This window comes from Schistocerca cancellata, unplaced genomic scaffold (assembly GCF_023864275.1).
Source record: "Schistocerca cancellata isolate TAMUIC-IGC-003103 unplaced genomic scaffold, iqSchCanc2.1 HiC_scaffold_1077, whole genome shotgun sequence".
NCBI lineage: Eukaryota > Metazoa > Arthropoda > Insecta > Orthoptera > Acrididae > Schistocerca > Schistocerca cancellata.
Window position 1 is genome coordinate 538,726 of NW_026047076.1, and position 689 is coordinate 539,414.

The window sequence follows — 689 nt, forward strand, 5'->3', positions numbered from 1 at the left end:
CCTCCTCCCGCCCTGTGGTGCAAATGATGTCCCTGTCTCCAAAAATGTACTCAATGGGACCGTAATGTTGCAACCACACACACGTTGACCTGCTGTGAGGAAAGAACGAGTTAGTACATTTCAAACATGAGAAAGGTCATTTTAAAATCAGCACGAAAAACCAAAATTCCAAAAGTATCAAACACAAAAAAAGCTTACCGAAGAAAGAAATTGTATCGTGCAAGGCACCCTCCTCCCGCCCTGTGGAGCAACTGAAGTCCCTCTCTCCAAAAATGTACTCAATGGGAACGTAATGTTGCAACAACACACACGTTGACCTGCTGTGAGGAAAAAACGAGTTAGTACATTTCAAACATGAAAAAGGTCATTTTAAAATCAACATGAAAAACCAAAATTCCAAAAGTATCAAACACAAAAAAAATGCTTACCGAAGAAAGAAAATGTATAGTGCTAGGCACCCTCCTCCCGCCCTGTGGTGCAACTGATGTCCCTCTCTCCAAAAATGTACTCAATGGGACCGTAATGTTGCAACCACACACACGTTGACCTGCTGTGAGGAAAAAACGAGTTAGTACATTTCAAACATGAAAAAAGTCATTTTAAAATCATTATGAAAAACCAAAATTCCAAATATATCAAACACAAAAAAATGCTTACCGAAGAAAGAAAATGTATCGTGCTAGGCAGCC